This window comes from Lipotes vexillifer, unplaced genomic scaffold, assembly GCF_000442215.2.
Source record: "Lipotes vexillifer unplaced genomic scaffold, Lipotes_vexillifer_v1.1 scaffold490, whole genome shotgun sequence".
NCBI classification, from domain to species: Eukaryota; Metazoa; Chordata; class Mammalia; order Artiodactyla; family Lipotidae; genus Lipotes; species Lipotes vexillifer.
In genome coordinates this window covers 3,028,402-3,049,575 of record NW_006796397.1, presented here as the reverse complement: position 1 = coordinate 3,049,575, position 21,174 = coordinate 3,028,402, and the positions used below count along the sequence as shown (strand labels likewise).

Here is a 21,174-nt window from a genome sequence, read left to right as displayed (position 1 = left end):
TCAAGCTTGAATTACCTTGACAGAGTAGAACTTAATGTGCCTACAAAAAGAGCTGAGAGAAATGGGAATTTCTCTTAGCTGTGAAATGGGAATAATAACAGTATTTGGCCTCATAAGGTTACTGTGAGGATTGAATGATTTAAAATATATAAAGTACTAGAGCAGTGCCCGGCGCCAGGCAAGCTCTGCATGGCTATTAGCGGTGCTTGTCCTGAGCCCAGTGGGGACGGAGAAGAGCAGGGAGGGTACGGGATGGTAGGAATGACAGACTGAGATATAGGGAACCAGGCTTTTTCCGAACTCCGCATCACTTCCAAGAGAAGTAAGCAAGTGGTTTGGGAGGAGAGAAGTCTCTACAAGTAGCAAAGCACATGTCAAGACCTTTTAATTTTTCTGAAATGGTACTTTAGATTGCAAACAGGTACTCAGTGTGAAATTAGCTATTAATTTCCGGTAATAATAATAGCTCACGTTTATTGGGCTCAAACTCTGTGCCAGACACTCTCCTAATACTTAGGGCACTTAATCGTTACACCAACCCTCTGGGAAAAACACTATTAATAGCCCTATTTTACAGGTAAGACACTAGAGGTTAGTTCCTTGCCCAAGCTATTACACAACTGTTCTGTCTGACTCCAGGGCTAGCTTAGTCACTTAGCAGAGAGCAGCAAGTGCAGTCAGATTTGTGTGCAGGGAGTCCAGGCGTCTTCTCCCATCCTTCAGCTTCCCATTTGAGTCGAACACAAATCTCCTGAAACACAAATCAGGTATCTGTGATTAATTTAGGTGATCTGCCCAGGGAGGCGCCAAATTACCACTCCTCTGAAACTGACTCCAAGTAATTATACATAGAACTCTGATTTGTATTAATTAGTTCGGATCTTTAATCTTCATTTCTTTTATTAATTCTCCGGACATCATTGGTCAGTGTTACATGGCTTCCTTAGGAAACAGCTTGGGGTTGGCACAGGAGGCAGGGAAATAATTCTTACCCCCTTAAGGGCTATTAAAATGAAATTGATTTCATGCCATTGTGTCAGCTAAAGGATGTTGCTCTGTTTCTTGATGTTCTCTGCTTTTGGCTTTAATTCTGCATTGTTTAGTGTTTCAAGGCTTCAGCATGTTTTCAGCTCTTCAGTTTGTCATTTGTCAACTTTAATTGTTCCTGTTTTGATGGAATCTGACCATTACATGGCAGCTTTGCTTAACAACTGTTGATCCAGCTCTTGTTTTTAAACATAAAAATCACCAACTTACTTTTGAACCCCAGCACTTCAAAGGCAACCCCTGGGGAATTCATTGTTATGTTGAATATTAACCAATAGGGGGAGCATAACACACTATGTATTGATGTCCCGTTAGGCATCTAAACCAGCTTTTAGAGTATTAAACATACATTTCAGGAATGGACAATGTGTGACTTTATCTAGCAAAATAACCAAGTTGCCTTCCGAGTTGACTATGGAGAACTGGGTTTAATTTCAACTGATTACTGTTAAGAATGACTTTGACGACAGGGCCTACATGTTGGATATATGTCAAGAACTCTCTGGTGTCCAGACAGATATATTAAGTACACACACAGTTTATTGCCATTTGTTTTCCTTAAGAGGCATATGTAAAATAATTTTGTGTACTTTGAATGATATTTCAGATTATCTAGGAGAACTGGGAGTCTGGAGAGATCCATTGTGAATCCTTTTGTAATGATGCTCATTTGTCTTTAGTAGAAAACTGGATATAGTGAAATTGTTCTCAGGGAGGTTGGTGTACTCACAATCCTGTCATTATCATTTTTCATTAACATCTCAGTGCAAGACAATAAGGGATTGTTATGCTGAGTAACAGCATTTCTATTCAAGTGCATTTTTCAGAGGCTTGTATTTTAGTATGGCAATAGTTCAGAAGTATATTTGTTTAGTATAGATGCAGTGTGTCTATAGATAAATATATAAACCATATTTAGGAATTAACATGCTTGCAAAAACAGTTAAACTGACTTTTAAAAAAGGTTTTGAATCTTTGTCTGAATTTTGTAGGCCAGTTTCCTTTCTTGTTTCTTGAGTATCAGGTAGTAGGGACTTAACTTTATTTACCAAGTTAGGGGTCAGGTGGATCCTACTTTTATTTTTTATTTTTATTTATTTATTTTTTTGCGGTACACGGGCCTCTCACTGTTGTGGCCTCTCCCGTTGCAGAGCACAGGCTCCGGACGCGCAGGTTCAGCGGCCATGGCTCGTGGGCCCAGCCGCTCCGCGGCATGTGGGATCTTCCCGGACCGGGGCACGAACCCGTGTACCCTGCATCGGCAGGCGGACTCTGAACCACTGCGCCATCAGGGAAGCCCTATTTTATTTTTTATAATTCGTTCCCTTTTATTTATTTATTTATTTATGGCTGCGTTGGGTCTTTGTTGCGGTGCGCGGGCTTCTCACTGCGGTGGCTACTCCTGTTGAGGAGCACGGGCTCTAGAGCGCAGCCTCAGTAGTTGTGGCGCACGAGCTTAGTTGCTCCGCAGCATGTGGGATCCTCCCAGACCAGGGCTCGAACCCGTGTCCCTTGCATTGGCAGGTGGATTCCTAACCATTGCGCCACCAGGGAAGCATGTAGATCCTATTTTAAAATACCTTTCAAATTTAGTTCTTTCTTTCTAAATCTCAGCATTGCAGTTACACTTCAAAGTAGCATTTTGTTTAGAGTCTAATTTAGTTTTCCAGGGTCTCATCTAGTTTACTTATTCAGCAAACATTTATCAGGCCCCAACTCCCTAATAGGCTTAAGGTTCCTGGTGTTGGAGTTTGGCGAATTAACTATCCACTTTCAGTCCTCTGATAGCAGGAGGCCTTAAGGCTTCCTAGGGCTTAGGAAAGCTTATACACATTGACAAAATTTTTTGCTTAAAGAGAACTATTGTTCCATTCTTTTGAAGACTCAAAGGAATTAATCTTTCTTTTTTGCATGCAAACTTGATTGTATCTTGTAAAAGTCAGGTGACTCTTGTTTTTCTGAGGGCCTGCTCTGGGCCTAAGTGCCTAGGGAACTCAAATGTCCTTTGAGTACTAAGAAGGTGATCTGTGCTGACTTCTGTAGTACCTAAGTGATGACCAATTTCTTGGGATCATAAATTTGTGGAAATTCCTGACTTTACATCTTAAGCTTAACAGACAGAACCGTTAAAATTTAGAGGATGACTGCTAACAGTTAACATTGCTGTAATATTTTTCCTGGATGAATTTGCTCTGTGGTCATTTAAAATTACCCCTGTTCTTGATAATCCATTTTGAAAATGTATTTTTTTCTTCTTTCATTGCTATTGGACAAAAACTAATTATAATCGTCAGGTTCATTAGTTAATGAGGACAGTCTTCATTTTTTTCTTTTCTTTTTTTTTTACTCAACAGTTATTTTGAAAATGATTTTATCACTGTTTCAGTCTGTCCACTGGAGTGTTTTTCTTATGTTTTTCAACTTCTTTTGAAATTTTGAAACTTAAAAAATGTTAACTACTTTTTGAACTTTGTATGACTCAAGTTAGATAATGTTTTTAAGGGTCTTTAACTTAAAAGCAATCTTATATTGCCTTTAGGAACATGGATAGTTTGGAATATAAAAGAGTGAATCTAAGGCATTTGTGGCTTTGGAAGAAAATTACTGCACCACGATTCATGGCAGTAATTTCTCTGGTTCCACATCTTCAGAGTAACACTTGGAATGATAGCATTGTCTTTTTGTAGCATTTCATAAAACACAAGCTTTTGCTAATTTGTTTGGTTTCTAGTAAAGCAGAAATAAATCAACGCAGCTTGGAAGTGCCTTACAAAAAAGGATTTGGGTCCGTTTCCTGGTCTCTGTCCACTTCTAGATTTCTTTTATATCTTTTGAAATAGCACATTTGTTTGTTAACTGACATTGAGATTTATTTTCTCTGCAAAGTTTTAAGATTTAGCACAGATTTCTGAGCATTCTTCCTTCTCTTAGGGAGAAATTTTTATTTCTCAACCAAGATATGTGCAGTATTTAATGTCTGAAGCAACATTCATAAAATTTCTGTGTTGAGGCCCCTCTTATTTGGACCTTATTTTACTTGTTTTATTCTTCAGTTTTCCAGGCCAAACAGCAAGACTTAATAGGCTGACAAGTAGGGGTATAAGGGATGGAGACCATATTTAAAATTGAGATTATCCCTGAAGGTCTGAAACATGGGCTCCAGAAGCACACCCTTAGGCTATCCTGATATCTCCTGTTTAAGATAATTATAAGGAAAAAAAGATTAAAGTCTGTTGTTAGTGCTGGTAATTCCTTTAATGCTGAAAGCTTGAAGTGTGGGAAGAGGACTCAGAGTGATATAAAAGTTCATTTTTAGGATTTAATGTTAAATTGTTGCCACAGTAATAATTTAGAATCAAGTCTGAAGTGTTAGCTCTGTCTTCACTTTAAGGAAAAGGATGGTAATCCAGAAGCATATACTTTCCCTCTCTGTCTTCACTTTAAGGAAAAGGATGGTAATCCAGAAGCATATACGTTCCCTACCTCTAGGACACTGGGCTCTGGGAGAAAAGGGACTTAAGAATTCGGTGCTGTTTGCAGAAGAAGGAAGAATTGGGTGCTGTTTGTTATGTCCTTCCAAGCACATAATTCATTTTTCTGGTACATGCTGAAGGTCAGGTTTTTGTTTGAATTTGCAGATGGACCATTTGTAAAAACACATTCAAGTCGATTTAGTCCTTGAAAAAAAATGATCTTTAGAAAATAGTCTTTACAGATCCTAGTCCTTGAGTTTTCCTGTGATCAGATTGCCCTGGGAGAAGCTCTGGAGTTTACAGGCATGATGACTAACCACCAGTGATGGGTAAGAACACCAAGTGGACCAGGTGGAGGGTCTAGCAGAACTTTGGAGTTCTTTTTTAAAATTCTTATTATACTATTTTATTAATGGAAACTTGATGAATACTTAATTTCATTTGGTGTGTGAAAAGATTCCCTTTTGGGAGTATAATTCAGTTAGCATTTTTAGTAATTTATGTGTTTTGACATATGAAATTGGTCATTGGATGCAAAAATACACTGGTGGCTGTTTGCAAATTTCATTTCATAATTAACTGCATGATGATTGCTGGAGCAGAATGTTGCTTTTTTTTTTTAATACTTGGAAGGTTATTTGGGGTGAAATACTTAGATTCCCGTCTCAAAACCCTGTGTTCATGTGGTGCCCTAAGTACTTTTGTGTGATACTCCCTGTGTTGTTTTATCTCTTTTCTGTTTTTTTTATTCTTTAAAACAAAACATACTCAAACACAAAACTCTCCTTCTAAGTGTCCATAAAGAAAAAACGTCTCATTTTGTTATATTCTACTTTGTGCAATTGGCTGGCACATGAAATTCAACTTCGAGGGAAAGCACCATTGACTCATTACATACATTTTGCATCACTGCAGTGTAAGGTCTTCCCTATGTGTGTGGGAGAAGTTTCTGATCTTCTAAATGGGCATGTTTACTATTGCTGGTCTATCTCTTTTTGACAGAGCCTTTCTGAGCAGACATTCCTCATAGTTTTCTTATTTTTGTGTCTTTATAGAGATAGTTACTTGTGTATTCATAATATACCATGTGAATCATGAAAAAATATGTAGCACCTGCGTTTTTGTTTTGAGTCCATCATACTTATCCATTACAATACTGTGCAGCCATTGGATACATCATGTTTTTGACACAGGAGCCAGGGGAAGGATGACCTACTTGATACATTTCTTTTTTTTTTTTGGTACTTATGCCTTTTTCAGTTTGAGGCATCTTTATTTCATTATTAGAGTGGCTGGCTGCTCTCTATGATATTCAAGGTTTTAATTTCATTCAGTGTGGGCAAACAGGGAGGTTTCATGTAGATGCAGTTCTACTAAATAAAAACAAACAAACAAAAAAACCAAAAAAAACCCACTTCCAGAAAGTATCGTATATAGATATGTTGTTGGGTAAGGCTTTGGTAATGTTCAAATGGGAGATAACTGAACACACAGCAGGGTCCCACTTAGCTTAACTGAGTAGGGAGGCTAGGAGAGAGAGGGGAGTGTCAAATTTATTAGGAGAAAATTCACTTTTGCATAATAATAAGCATGTAAATGTTTTCTTTGGAATTAATATATATTTCAAGTAGTTATACAGGTAAGAGATTTGCAAAAGAAATTTTGCTAAGGTTGAAGTTCTGTAGTTGGCAACTCTTTTAGCTCTGAGGATCCTGTTCTCTGAAGCCAGGAAAAAACAGCCTGTTTCCAATTATAAATCACAAAAATAGGGAAATTAGGCCAAGAAAAATGATCATTTGGGGGTTGGGTTGCTTTTTTTCAGAGGGTAAAGGAGAAAGGACCATAGATGCACATTTAAAAAAAATCTGCTAGCTATTCTGTTGGTTTCCAAATGCTTTTCAAGCATTCTATATTGGAAATTAAGAATAATTTTAGGATTAAAGACTCTTCCTCCTTCAGCTCCTTTTTGTTTTTCAGAGAGAAAACAGAAGAGCAGTTAGGCAGCTTCTGCTGAGACTGGGGGGCTTGGTCTCAGTGTTTTGGGACCCAGCTGGTATTACTGGTAAAGCCTTTTCCTGTCTGAATGGTGCCAGGTTATGGTTCCAGCATCATACCAGGTAGTTGATGCTATGGTTTTTTGTTATACTTTATACTATGCTTTGAACGGAGATGTAGTCCCTGTGGATTAGCCTTACTCTGCTCTGGGAGAAAGACTAGCGATGCTAGTGTGAGAAGAATCAGAGGTGAGAAGCCTAACTGGGAGTTGGATGATGTGTGGGTGAAGATATTGTCCTCAGCACTTGAAGCAACTGGCCTTTCTTAAATAAAGCCTGCTGCTAGTTTCAGGATTAGTGGTCCCGTGAGACGCAGGTGTTAACTAAGAAATCTCCTTTCTACTGCCAGAAGATCACCACCAACAGATCCTAGTTCCTGTTTCTCACACCTTACACCTCCAGAGTGCTGAATAAAACTTTCCTGATGGTACAGAATCTTTGATAACAACGTAGTCCGTCGGGGCCAGTGGTGTGCAGCTACTGGCTCTTTTCTTCTCACCTCGGGTTAACAACTCGGCCTGCGGCAGTCAGGCTCCCACGCCCACTGCACCGTGACCCATGATGGGCGGGCGCCAGAAAAGGTGCGAAGTGCAAAATTCCGTGCTTGTATTCAGTCAGCATCTTCATTGTCCTCTCTTTGGTGCATCTGCTGCTTTACTCTCCCCCACGTTTTATTACCTTGGTTTCCCGGAACTACTTGTCCTGGTTTTCCCCATTTCCTGGCCGATCTGTCTTCAGTTTTCCTTCTCAGTGCTTGCTCCGTGCGGGTCGGCGTTCTCCAGCTTGCATCTGCCCTTTCCCTTCTCTCTTCGGTTGTTCAGTGGCTCATGTTTCCATGCTTCAGTGGCCGCGTCTATGCCAATAACTCCCAGTTTTATATGCTATACCCTATTTCCAGCAGCTACCTGGCTATTCTGTAGGTTTTACTGCTAGAACTAAGTCCCAAACCCGACATACAATTTCTCTGTGGTCCCCAGTCTCAACTCCTTTATTTCCCCTGTCAGTAAGTGGCACCAGTTATCAAGCTAGGAGCCTCAGGCATACTCAGTTTCCTTTTGCTTACTTGCCCCAGCTGAATCCCGTGAATCCCGCGAATCCCATCGTGTCTTACCTTTAGCAGATCTCAACTGGCATTTTCTTTTTTCCCCCGAGTTCCAGGAAACTTTATTTATGGACACAGAAATTAGAATTTCCTATAATTTTCAACTTATCATGACATATTATTATTCCTTTGATTTTTCTCCATCATTTTAACATGTAAACACCAATCTTAGCTCTAGAGTAGGAATTGGCAAAATTGGCCTGTAGGTCAAACCCTGCAATTGACATTTTCTTCTCCATTTCCAAATCATCATCTCACCTGGACTATTGCAGACGTATTCCAGTTGGTTTTCCAGGCTTCATCATCTCTATCTCAGATTGTTCATCCATTATGATTGGTACCTTCTAAAATACAGATCTGTGTTTTCCTTTCTTACGTTTTAAAAGTGTCTGCTGTTCCATTATCCTTGGCATGGGATATCTGGTTATTTACAATGTAGCTCAGCCTACTTTTTCAGCCATCATTCCTTCACTTCTTTTGTGAACCTCACTGTGCTCATACCAGACTCCTTATGGTTTTCAGAGCATGCTCTGTGCTCTCATGCCCTGTTTCTTTAGTACTGGTCCCTTCTCTAGCATCCCCTCTCCCTCCTTCCTTGTGGCCCCCTGCTTACTCATCCAGGCTATCTCCATGGTCAGTTTTTCTGGTGAAGCTTCACATGGCTCTTCCCTGGCAGGTGATTGGTTGCTTCCTCCCTGTATTTCTCTTGCAGCGTTTCTCCTGCTGCCTCATGAGAACTTACTTTCGTCTTCTGCCAGATTGTAGACTTCTAGAGCAGGATTGAGTCTTACTATCTTTGTATCCTAGGTGTGTGGCATGGGCATGACATACATGTTGTCAAATTGAATTCTTCAACTTGGTTCCATTTCTGTTAAAGCTTGGGGGGAGGATCAAGTTTACAGCTGATATAAATTATAACTTTTTGTAGAAAAGACAAAGGAAATAATCACCTCAGAATCATAGAGTTTAGCATTAGATTGGGGCTTAGAAATAATTCTCTTCAGGTCCCTCTAAAGAGGAGGACAACCAGGTACAGAGAGGTTAGGTGGTCTGCCCAAGACTGCACAGCTGGGAGTAATGCTTTTCTCTGCCCCACTGCAGTATTCTCCACCCAGTAGCCAGAATGGCCCTGTTAAAACCTAACTCAGATGCTGTTATTCCTCTGATTAAAACACTCTCTTGTTCCTGCCTTTCTCAGGGTAAAAACCCAAATCCTTATAATGATCCATAAAGCCCTATACAATCAGCTGGTAACTCCCTTGCCTCTTACCTCTTTGACCTCACTTCTCTGCTTTCTGGCTTGTTTACTCTGCTCCAGCTGCTTGACCTGCTTTACCTTCCTCATACTAGACACACTCTGTCTCAGGGCCTTTGCATGTGCTGTTTCCTTTGCTTGGAATGTTTTTCTCCCAAATATCTACAGAGCTCATTTCTTTTTTTTTGAATTGAATTTTATTTATTTTTTTATACAGCAGGTTCTTATTAGTCATCCATTTTATACACATCAGTGTATACGTGTCAATCCCAATCTCCCAATTCATCACACCACCACCACTCCCACCCCCCGCCGCTTTCCCCCCTTGGTGTCCATATGTTTGTTCTCTACATCTGTGTCTCAATTTCTGTCCTGAAAACTGGTTCATCTGTACCATTTTTCTAGGTTCCACATATATGCATTAATATATGATATTTGTTTTTCTCTTTCTGATTTACTTCACTCTGTATGACAGTCTCTAGATCCATCCACGTTTCTAGAAATGACCCAGTTTCGTTCCTTTTTATGGCTGAGTAATATTCCATTGTATGTACGTACCACATCTTCTTTATCCATTCATCTGTCGATGGGCTTTTAGGTTGCTTCCATGTCCTGGCTATTGTAAACAGTGCTGCAGTGAACATTGGGGTGCATGTGTCTTTTTGAATTATGGTTTTCTACAGAGCTCATTTCTTGTAGGTCCTTACTCAACACAAAATAAGCAAAAAAAAACCAGACTCCCAAATACTTCCTTTCTCTCTTCTCTGCTTTATTTGTTTTCTTAGCATTTATCTCTGCCTCACGTATAATTATATATCTTGTTTATAGTCGGTCTCCCCTGACTAGAATGTAAGCTCCACAAGGGCAGGGATTTTTATATGTTTTATTCCCTGTTGAATCCTCACACCTAGAAGAGTCCTGCACTGACTGAGCAGGCACTAGATAAATATTGTTGGATGAATAAATAAATGAGAAGAAGCAAGATTTGTGGATTTCTTATAAATCCAGTTAAATGTACATTTATGGCATTAAAAAGGGAAAACCATCAGATATGTGTAGAAGGAGAATCTGATTTGTAAAAAGCCTCATTCTAGACCAGTCAGACTAAAACACTGACCTCTTTAATTGTCTGACTTGATCTTTAATTGTCTGACTTGAAGCAGCAACCATGGGTTCTCCTCAGCCTTAAAAGTGGTTTGGGAAGACTCCCATTTTACCTCTAAAAGGCTAGGGCTTGCTGTGGTTTCTCTCTGCCTGTGGTTTGCACTTTAACCCATCAGACTGCAAGGATGAAAAGTAAACACAGCATTAAAGAAAAGAGCTGGGGGAGAGGTTATGGGGCAGAGGAGCAGAATTTCCTTGTGGCCCTGACATCTTCCCTTGGCTCTGGGCCCATCTACAGGGCTGCTCACTGGACCTTCTAGAGTTGCTTTGGGGCTGTGCTCTAAGGAACAGTCTGGAGACTGCCAGGCCAGACTCTTAAGTTTTGCTTTGATGTTCCTATTTCTTTGAAAAGAAATGTTTAGTTTAGACAAAAAGGACATTGGAGAAAGGATTTTTTAAAAATTAAATTACTGTCTTAATTTTGCAGAGAGGTTTTTAACCCTTTTCAAGACAGCAGTTGAAATTACCACTTGTGGACTTCCCTGGTGGTCCAGTGGCTAAGACCTCCACGCTTCCACTGCAGGGGGCATGGGTTCCATTCCTGGTTGGGGAAGTTCCACATGCCATGAGGTGCGGCCAAAAAGAAAAAAAAAAAAGCAACTACCACTTGCTTCTCTCAGTGGTGCTGGTGGGGATCTGGTCCTTTGAAACCAATGACTTAAATCCAAGGGGTGGTAAATTATACTTCTGAGGAAGCATCCAGTTCTTGCGGGTGGGGGTTAGGTTGGGTGTAGAACTCATTTATGTTAGTGTAACAGTGATGGTAGAGGCATTTGCCCCCCTCTGTTTTCGTGCTAACATCAGTATGGTTCCTACAGAGCCCTCCTCATCAGGACAGGAAGCCCAGCCAAGGAAGTCAAAGGCTTAGTAGGACGTTATTGGCCATGTACAAAACTGCAGCATAATTTAACCCTGGGATTCAAAACCATCAAATTGAAAGTAAATTGTCTTGAATGGAGCTGTTGTCAATGACCTAGGTAAAAATCAAAGCTACCATTTCCTGAACCCTAAGAACATATGACGTATTAAGTGCTTTATATGTTATTAACTTACTTAATCCTCATAACAACCCCATTAGGGAAATAGAACCATTATCTCTACTTTATAGACGAGGCATGGAGGTGTTTATTGAGTTGCCCACAGTTACACCACTGGAAAGAGGCAGGGCAGAGGTTTGAACCCAGGTAGGCTGGGTCCCCACCCTTTCCACTATGTTATACTGTAGTCTGCTCCCAGAACACACCAAGCATGCTGTCAGTGCAGGGCCTTTGCACTTGCTATCCCCACTGCCTTGCATGCTTTTCCTTCAGATATTCATAGCTCTGCCTCTCATCACTGTGCTCAAATGTCACCTTATCTGAGAGTCCTTCTAAAAAGGGTTCTGGTCACCGATCCCACTTTGGGGTAGTGTGTTCCCTCCACACCACCAAGCAATTCTCAGGCACTGGAAGGGTGTCTAAGAATTCAGCTCAGCTCTGACACTACCTACTATCCACCCAGAGATAGCATCATCTTCCACAGGTTAAGGACTCAAAGACCACTGTCCACTTCATTCACCAGTCAAAAGCCCAGGTTATTACCTGGGATTTTGACCCACTGGCTGCAGATTGGAGGTTCCCAGGACCTCCTCCTTGGACTTCAGACACCAGTCCCAGTCGCAGGTCCACATTGTTACCTGTACTTCTGACAAGGCTGGCTATAAATCAGAGATTCCCATGACCCCACCTTGGATTTCATTAGTTTGCTAAGAGCAGCTCACATAACTCAGAGAAACATTTTACTTATTAGATCACCACTTTATTATAAAAGGATGTAAGTCAGGAACAGCCAGATGAAACAGAGACATAGGGCAAAGTATGTGGGAAAGGGGCGCAGAGCTTCCATGCCCTGTCCAGGTGCCCCACTCTCCCAGCACCTCCATGTGTTCACCAACCAGAAGCTCTCTGGACCTTGTCCTTTTGGGTTCTTATGGAAGCTTCTTCACGTAGGCTCAATTGATCAAACCATTGGCCACTGGTGATCTCCCGAGGATGGGTAGGGGTAGGGGGTGGGACTGAAATTTCCGATCCTCTAATCACATGGTTAGTTCTCCTGACAGCCAGCCCCCCCCCATCTTTAGGTGGGGGTCTAAAACTGACCTCATTAACATAACAAAAGACACCTTTCTCTCTCTTGTCACTTAGGAAATTCCAAAGGTTTTAAGAGCTTTGTGCCAGAAACAGGATGAAGACCAATTACATATTTCTTATAAATCACAATATCACACGTTCCCTGACCACCCTATCTAAACTAACATTTCTCCTCTCATCATTCTTTCTCTTTAACCTGCTTTATTTTTCCTTCACAGGATTTACCGCCATTTGACACATCATATATTGTCTGTCTCTCATTAGAAGGTAAACTCCATGAAAACAGTGTCATGTTTAGTTCACTGCTGTGTCCCCAGCTCTCTGAACAGTGCCTGGCACATGGTAGGTGCTAATAAATAATGAATGAATGAAGTAAAATAAAACTGCTGGGCTTCCCTGGTGGCGCAGTGGTTGAGAGTCCACCTGCCGATGCGGGGGACGCGGGTTCGTGCCCCGGTCCGGGAGGATCCCACATGCTGCGGAGCGGCTGGGCCCGTGAGCCATGGTCGCTGAGCCTGTGCGTCTGCTCCGCAACGGGAGAGGCCACAGCAGTGAGAGGCCCGCGTACCGCAAAAAAAAATAAATAAATAAAAATAAAACTGCTGATTGAGCCTTGCTTCCATGGCTTCAAAACAAAATAACTTATCCTGTATGTCAGATCTAGTCAGACTGCCCCTATCAGAAAGTGAATGTCTCTGCAGGGTCTGGTTGGTGTCCATAGTGGAGGAGCTCCTGTTTGTAGTGGTTAAGAGCATAGCCTGTGGAATCAGAGAGACCTGGGCTCAAATCCTGGTGCCAGGAATTATTAGGTGGTGACCTTGGGGGTGGTTTAGCATCTTAAGCCTCACTTTTCTCACTATAAAGTGGAGTTAAGGACATCTGTCTCCTTGGGTTGTTGAGAGGTTGAAATGAGAAATTGTGAAAAACAGTGCAGGTGTTCAGTAGATGTTAACTGAGATGTTTTGTGAGGTCAGAAGAAGAAAGCAGGGTGTTAGCCTCTAATCGGAAGGCGAATGTTGTAGAAACACGGGAATGACCACAGAATAATTACAAAGCGGCCTGTGGATAAGTCTTGGCTGTGCTACTTACAAGTTGTGTATCAGTGGACCAATCATCGAGCCTTTCTAATTCTTGGTTTGCTAATCTGCAAAATTAAAGGCTTGGAGTACATGTTATCTTTTTCTAACATTCTGACTCGGCTCTGAGCAGAAGATAACATGGAACAAATCATAAGCAAGATGTTAAGGAGACAGTGTTTACAGTGGGCTGGGATTGATCAGAAGTGGCCTTTGGAATGAGGTGAGGGAAACGAATAGATTTCGTGGAGTTGGAGGAGTGGAATAAAAATGGCAGTTTTATTTTATTTTATTTTACATCTTTATTGGAGTATAATTGCTTCACAATGGTGTGTTAGTTTCTGCTTTATAACAAAGTGAATCAGTTATACATATACATATGTTCCCATATCTCTTCCCTCTTGTGTCTCCCTCCCTCCCACCCTCCCGATCCCACCCCTCTAGGTGGTCACAAAGCACCGAGCTGATCTCCCTGTGCTATGCGGCTGCTTCCCACCAGCTATCTATTTTACGTTTGGTAGTGTATATATGTCCATGCCACTCTCTCACTTTGTCAAGCTTATCCTTCCCCCTCCCCATATCCTCAAGTCCATTCTCTAGTAGGTCTGTGTCTTTATTCCCGTCTTACCCCTAGGTTCTTCATGACATTTTTTTTTCTTAAATTCCATATATATGTGTTAGCATACGGTATTTGTCTTTCTCTTTCCAACTTACTTCACTCTGTATGACAGACTCTACGTCCATCCACCTCATTACAAATAGCTGAATTTCGTTTCTTTTTATGGCTGAGTAATATTCCATTGTATATATGTGCCACATCTTCTTTATCCATTCATCCGATGATGGACACTTAGGTTGTTTCCATCTCCGGGCTATTGTAAATAGAGCTGCAATGAACATTTTGGTACATGACTCTTTTTGAATTATGGTTTTCTCAGGGTATATGCCAAGTAGTGGGATTGCTGGGTCATATGGTAGTGCTATTTGTAGTTTTTTAAGGAACCTCCATACTGTTCTCCACAGTGGCTGTATCAGTTTACATTCCCACCAGCAGTGCAAGAGGGTTCCCTTTTCTCCACACCCTCTCCAGCATTTATTGTTTATAGATTTTTTGATGATGGCCATTCTGATTGGTGTGAGATGATACCTTATTGTAGTTTTGATTTGCATTTCTCTAATGATTAATGATGTTGAGCATTCTTTCATGTGTTTGTTGGCAGTCTGTATATCTTCTTTGGAGAAATGTCTATTTAGGTCTTCTGCCCATTTTTGGATTGGGTTGTTTTTTTGTTATTGAGCTGCATGAGCTGCTTGTAGATTTTGGAGATTAATCCTTTGTCAGTTGCTTCATTTGCAAATATTTTCTCCCATTCTGAGGGTTGTCTTTTGGTCTTGTTTATGGTTTCCTTTGCTGTGCAGAAGCATTGCAGTTTCATTAGGTCCCATTTGTTTATTTTTGATTTTATTTCAATTTCTCTAGGAGGTGGGTCAAAAAGGATCTTGCTGTGATTTATATCATAGAGTGTTCTGCCTATATTTTCCTCTAAGAGTTTGATAGTTTCTGGCCTTACATTTAGGTCTTTAATCCATTTTGAGCTTATTTTTGTGTATGGTGTTAGGGAGTGATCTAATCTCATACTTTTACATGTACCTGTCCAGTTTTCCCAGCACCACTTATTGAAGAGGCTGTCCTTTCTCCACTGTACATTCCTGCCACCTTTATCAAAGATAAGGTGACCATATGTGCATGGGTTTATCTCTGGGCTTTCTATCCTATTCCATTGATCTATCTTTCTGTTTTTGTGCCAGTACCATACTGTCTTGATTACTGTAGCTTTGTAGTATAGTCTGAAGTCAGGCAGCCTGATTCCTCCAGCTCCATTTTTTGTTCTCAAGATTGCTTTGGCTATTCGGGGTCTTTTGTGTTTCCATACAAATTGTGAAATTTTTTGTTCTAGTTCTGTGAAAAATGCCAGTGGTAGTTTGATAGGGATTGCATTGAATCTATAGATTGCTTTGGGTAGTAGAGTCATTTTCACAATGTTGATTCTTCCAATCCAAGAACATGGTATATCTCTCCATCTGTTTGTATCATCTTTAATTTCTTTCATCAGTGTCTTATAATTTTCTGCATACAGGTCTTTTGTCTCCTTAGGTAGGTTTATTCCTAGATATTTTATTCTTTTTGTTGCAATGGTAAATGGGAGTGTTTTCTTGATTTCACTTTCAGATTTTTCATCATTAGTGTATAGGAATGCCAGAGATTTCTGTGCATTAATTTTGTATCCTGCTACTTTACCAACTTCATTGATTAGCTCTAGTAGTTTTCTGGTAGCATCTTTAGGATTCTCTATGTATAGTATCATGTCATCTGCAAACAGTGACAGCTTTACTTCTTCTTTTCTGGTTTGGATTCCTTTTATTTCCTTTTCTTCTCTGATTGCTGTGGCTAAAACTTCCAAAACTATGTTGAATAAGAGTGGTGAGCGTGGGCAACCTTGTCTTGTTCCTGATCTTAGTGGAAATGCTTTCAGTTTTTCACCATTGAGAATGATGTTGGCTGTGGGTTTGTCATAATGGCCTTTAATATGTTGAGGAAAGTTCCCTCTATGTCTACTTTCTGGAGGGTTTTTATCATAAATGGGTGTTGAATTTTGTCTAAAGCTTTTTCTGCATCTATTGAGATGGTCATATGTGTTTTCTTCTTCACTTTGTTAATATGGTATATCACATTGATTTATTTGCATATATTGAAGATTTCTTGCATTCCTGGAATAAACCCCATTTGATCATGGTGTGTGATCCTTTTAATGTGCTGTTGGATTCTGTTTGCTAGTATTTTTTTTGTGTGTGTGATACGCGGGCCTCTCACTGTTGTGGCCGCTCCCGTTGCAGATCACAGGCTCTGGACGCACAGGCTCAGTGGCCATGGCTCATGGGCCCAGCCGCTCCACGGCATGTGGGATCTTCCCAGACCGGGGCATGAACCCGTATCCCCTGCATCAGCAAGTGGACTCTGAACCACTGCGCCACCAGGGAAGCCTGTGTTTGCTAGTATTTTGTTGAGGATTTTTGCATCTATGTTCTTCAGTGATATTGGCCTGTAGTTTTCTTTCTTTGTGACATCCTTGTCTGGTTTTGGTATCAGGGTGACGGTGGCCTCATAGAATGAGTTTGGGAGTGTTCCTCCCTCTGCTATATTTTGGAAGAGTTTGAGAAGGATAGGTGTTAGCTGTTCTCTAAATGTTTGATAGAATTCACCTGTGAAGCCATCTGGTCCTGAGGTTTTGTTTGTTGGAAGATTTTTAATCACAGTTTCAATTTCAGTGTTTGTGATTGGTCTGTTCATATTTTCTATTTCTTCCTGATTCAGTCTTGGCAGTTTGTGCATTTCTAAGAATTTGTCCATTTCTTCCAGATTGTCCATTTTATTGGCATAGAGTTGCTTGTAGTAATCCCTCATGATTTTTTGTATTTCTGCAGTGTCAGTTGTTACTTCTCCTTTTTCATTTCTGATTCTATTGATTTGAGTCTTCTCCCTTATTTTCTTGATGAGTCTGGCTAATGGTTTATCAATTTTGTTAATCTTCTCAAAGAACCAGCTTTTAGTTTTATTGATCTTTGCTATTGTTTCCTTCATTTCTTTTTCATTTATTTCTGATCTGATTTTTATGATTTCTTTCCTTCTGCTAACTCTGGGGTTTTTTTGTTCTTCTTTCTCTAATTGCTTGAGGTGCAAGGTTAGGTTGTTTATTCGAGATGTTTCCTGCTTCTTAAGGTGGGCTTGTATTGCTATAAACTTCCCTCTTAGAACTGCTTTTGCTGCATCCCATAGGTTTTGGGTCGTTGTATCTCCATTGTCATTTGTTTCTAGGTATTTTTTAATTTCCTCTTTGATTTCTTCAGTGATCACTTCGTTACTAAGTAGTGTATTGTTTAGCCTCCATGTGTTTGTATTTTTTACTGCTCTTTTCCTATAATTGATATCTAATCTCATGGCGTTGTGGTCGGAAAAGATACTTGATATAATTTCAATTTTCTTAAATTTACCAAGGCTTGATTTGTGACCCAAGATATGATCTATCCTGGAGAATGTTCCATGAGCACTTGAGAAAAATGTGTATTCTGTTGTTTTTGGATGGAGTGTCCTATAAATATCAATTAAGTCCATCCTGTTTAATGTATCATTTAAAGCTTGTGTTTCCTTATTTATTTTCATTTTGGATGATCTGTCCATTGGTGAAAGTGGGGTGTTGAAGTCCCCTACTATGAATGTGTTACTGTCGATTTCCCCTTTTATGGCTGCTAGTATTTGCCTTATGTATTGAGGTGCTCCTATGTTGGGTGCATAAATATTTACAATTGTTTTATCTTCTTCTTGGATTGATCCCTTGATTATTGTGTAGTGTCCTTCTTTGTCTCATGTAATAGTCTTTATTTTAAAGTCTATTTTGTTTGATATGAGAATTGCTACTCCAGCTTTCTTTTGGTTTCCATTTGCATGGAATATCTTTTTCCATCCCCTCACTTTCAGTCTGTATGTGTCTCTAGGTCTGAAGTGGGTCTTTTGTAGACAGCATATATATGGGTCTTAGTTTTTGTATCCATTCAGCCAGTCTGTGTCTTTTGGTGGGAGCATTTAATCCATTTACATTTAAGGTAATTATAGATATGTATGTTCCTATTCTCATTTTCTTAATTGTTTTGGGTTTGTTATTATAGGTCTTTTCCTTCTCTTGTGTTTCTTTCCTAGAGAAGATCCTTTAGCATTTGTTGTAAAGCTGGTTTGGTGGTGTTGAACTCTCTCAGCTTTTGCTTGTCTGTAAAGGTTTTAATTTCTCCATCAAATCTGAATGAGATCCTTACTGGGTAAAGTAATTTTGGTTGTAGGTTTTTCTCCTTCATCACTTTAAATATGTCCTGCCATTCCCTTCTGGCTTTCAGAGTTTCTGCTGAAAGATCAGCTGTTAACCTTATGGTTATGGGGATTCCCTTGTGTGTTATTTGTTGTTTTTCCCTTGCTGCTTTTAGTATGTTTTCTTTGTATTTAAGTTTTGACAGTTGGATTAATATGTGTCTTGGCATGTTTCTCCTTGGATTTATCCTGTGTGGGACTCTCTGTGCTTCCTGGACTTGATTAACTATTTCCTTTCCCATATTAGGGAAGTTTTCAACTATAATCTCTTCAAGTATTTTCTCAGTCCCTTTCTTTTTCTCTTCTTCTTCTGAAACTCCTATAATTCGAATGTTGGTTCGTTTAATGTTGTCCCAGAGGTCTCTGAGACTGTCCTCAGTTCTTTTCATTCTTTTTTCTTTATTCTGCTCTGCAGTAGTTATTTCCACTATTTTATCTTCCAGATCACTTATCCGTTCTTCTGCGTCAATTATTCTGCTGTTGATCCCTTCTAGAGTATTTTTAATTTCATTTATTGTGTTGTTCATTGTTGCTTGTTTCATCTTTAGTTCTTCTAGATCCTTGTTAAATGTTTCTTGCATTGTCTCTATTCTATTTCCAAGATTTTGGATCATCTTTACTATCATTATTCTGAATTATTTTTCAGGTAGACTGCCTATTTCCTCTTCATTTGTTAGGTCTGGTGGGTTTTTATCTTGCTCCTTCATCTGCTGTGTGTTTTTCTGTCTTCTCATTTTGCTTATCTTACTGTGTTTGGGATCTCCTTTTTGCAGGCTGCAGGTTTGTAGTTCCCGTTGTTTTTGGTGTCTGTCCCCAGTGGCTAAAGTTGGTTCAGTGGGTTGTGAAGGCTTCCTGGTGGAGGGGACTAGTGCCTGTGTTCTGATGGATGAGGCTGGATCTTGTCTTTCTGGTGGGCAGGTCCATGTCTGGTGGTGTGTTTTGGGGTGTCTGTGGATTTATTATGATTTTAGGCAGCCTCTCTGCTAATGGGTGGGGTTGTGTTCCTGTCTTGCTAGTTGTTTGGCATAGGGTTTCCAGCACTGTAGCTTGCTGGTCGTTGAGTGAAGCTGGGTGTTGGTGTTGAGATGGAGATCTCTGGGAGATTTTCACCGTTTGATATTACGTGGAGCTGGGAGGTCTCTTCTGGACCAGTGTCCTGAAGTTGGCTCTCCCACGTCAAAGGCACAGCACTTGCTCCCGGCTGCAGTACCAAGAGCCTTTCATCCACACGGCTCAGAATAAAAGGGAGAAAAAGTAGAAAGAAAGAAAGAAAGAGGATAAAATAAAATAAAATAAAGTAAGGTAAAATAAAATAAAGTTATTAAAAAAATAATTATTAAGAAAAAATTTTTTTAAAAAAGCAAACAAAAAAACAAAAAACCCAAAAAACCCAAAAAACCAAAAAAAACCCAAAAAACAAAAAAAACGGACAGATAGAACCCTAGGACAAATGGTGAAAGCAAAGTTATACAGACAAAATCTCACACAGAAGCATACACATACACACTCACAAAAAGAGGAAAAGGGGAAAAAATAATAAATCTTGTTCTCAAAGTCCACCTCCTCAATTTGGGATGATTCATTGTCTTTTCAGGTATTCCACAGATGCAGGGTACATCAAGTTGATTGTAGAGATTTAATCCGCTGCTCTTGAGGCTGCTGGGAGATATTTCCCTTTCTCTTCTTTGTGCGCACAGCTCCCGGGACTCAGCTTTGGCTTTGGCCCCGCCTCTGCATGTAGGTCGCCGGAGGGCGTCTGTTCTTCGCTCAGACAGGATGGGGTTAAAGGAGCCGCTGATTCGGGGGCTCTGGCTCACTGAGGCCAGGGGGAGGGAGGGTATGGATGCGGGGCGAGCCTGCAGCAGCAGAGACCTGCGTGACCTTGCACCAGCCTGAGGTGCACTGTGTGTTCTCCCGGGGAAGTTGTCCCTGGATCCTGGGACCCTGGCAGTGGCGGGCTGCACAGGCTCCCCGGAAGGGAGGTGTGGAGAGTGACCTGTGCTCGCACACAGGCTTCTTGGTGGCGGCAGCAGCAGCCTTAGTGTCTCATGCCCGTCTCTGGGGTCCGTGCTGTTAGCCGCGGCTCGCGCCCGTCTCTGGAGCTCCTTTTAGCAGCTCTCTTCATCCCGTCTCCTCGCGCACCAGGAAACAAAGAGGGAAGAAAAAGTCTCTTGCCTCTTCGGCAGTTCCAGACTTTTCCCTGGACTCCCTCCCGGCTAGCCGTGGTGCACTAACCCCTTCAGGCTGTGTTCACGCTGCCAGTCCTCTCCCTGTGCTCCGACCGAAGCCTGAGCCTCAGCTCCCAGCCCCGCCCGCCCCGGCGGGTGAGCAGACAAGCCTCTCTGGCTGGTGAGTGCTAGTTGCACCAATCCTCTGTGTGGGAATCTCTCTGCTTTGCCCCGCCCGCACCCCTGTTGCTGCGCTTTCCTCCGCGGCTCCGAAGCCTCCCCCCTCCGCCACCCTCAGTCTCCGCCCAAGAAGTGGCTTCTAGTGTGTGGAAACCTTTCCTCCTTCACAGCTCCCTCCCAGTGGTGCAGGTCCTGTCCCTATTCTTTTGTCGCTGTTTATTTTTTCCTTTGCCAAACCCAGGTACGTGGGGAGTTTCTTGCCTTTTGGGAGGTCTGAGGTCTTCTGCCAGCGTTCAGTAGGTGTTCTGTAGGAGTTGTTCCACGTGTAGATGTATTTCTGATGTATCTGTGGGGAGGAAGGTGATCTCCGCATCTTGCTCTTCCGCCATCTTCCCCTAGATCTCCTCCAAAATGGCAGTTTTGATAAAATGGGCAGATCTGACAAAATTCAGGTTTTGAGGTTGCTTGCATTGCCTGTAAGATAATTCATTAAAAATTTTTTTGTTTTTATAAGTTGTGTGTTAAAAATGGCTAATGTAGTATTAGTATTTTATTTACACATATATTGTCAAGTTGAATGTTTTTCTGGGATAATACTTTCTAGTGTTGTT

General features: G+C 41.0%; 1 protein-coding gene across 1 annotated transcript in view; it reads left to right on the top strand.

Annotated features, from left to right (window-relative positions):
- TGFBR3 (transforming growth factor beta receptor 3) overlaps window positions 1-21,174 on the top strand; it is a 216,109-nt gene that overhangs the window by 759 nt on the left and 194,176 nt on the right. The gene's annotated exons all lie outside the window — the stretch shown is intronic.